We start from the raw sequence: 767 nt of genomic DNA, 5'->3' as shown, positions 1-767 counted from the left end.
CCTTGTCGTCGCAGCACCTAGCAGCCGCTGTCGTCGCTGGACTGTCGTGTCGCCGACGCAGCTCTCAACGTCGCTGCTCGCTGCCATTGGCGAGTCAGGTTGAAGCTTTTTATCTCATCGGTTGAAGCTTTTCTCTATGCCTGTTGAAGCTTTTCTCGCGGATTGAAGCTTTCCACCATGCCAATTGAAGCTTTTTTCACCTGAGCTTGAAGCTTTTTTCACAAAGTGTTGCAGCTTTTTACTCTGCGGTTGCAACAAAAACACAGAGAGACGCCGTGGTCGTCGTCGAGGAGGATTTTCTCGATCTCTGTTTGAAGCTTTTTCATCTGTGGGTTGAAGCTTTTTGTCAAAAGGGTTGTAACTTTTCCTGTATTTCGTTGTCTGGTTGAAGCTTTTTTATCTACTGGATGTAGCAAAAACCTCCAACGGTAGTAGCAAAAGCCTGCTACGGTTGCAGCAAAAAAATCATTGTCGTCCTCGCGAGGTCGTAGCTCTGTCTGATGGATGTAGCAAAAAGCTTTGCCGGTAGTAGCAAAATCCAACAACGGTTGCAGCTTTTCCTTGTTGTGCAATGCCATTGAAGCTTTCTATGTCTATGGTTGAAGCTTTTTTCAACGGCTGTTGAAGCTTTTCTAAGTGACGGTTGCAACATTTGTATACGCGGGAGGATCCGGGCATGGCTGCAGCCATGGCGGCCGGCGAGGGAGCGCCTGGCCGCCGGCGATGGAGGTCGTGGTCGCCCAGTCGCAGCCCGGGGGGAGGGGGAA

Source organism: Triticum dicoccoides, chromosome 4B, assembly GCF_002162155.2.
Source record: "Triticum dicoccoides isolate Atlit2015 ecotype Zavitan chromosome 4B, WEW_v2.0, whole genome shotgun sequence".
Lineage (NCBI taxonomy): Eukaryota > Viridiplantae > Streptophyta > Magnoliopsida > Poales > Poaceae > Triticum > Triticum dicoccoides.
The sequence above is the reverse complement of the archived record's forward strand: the minus strand, read 5'-3'. Positions refer to the sequence as shown.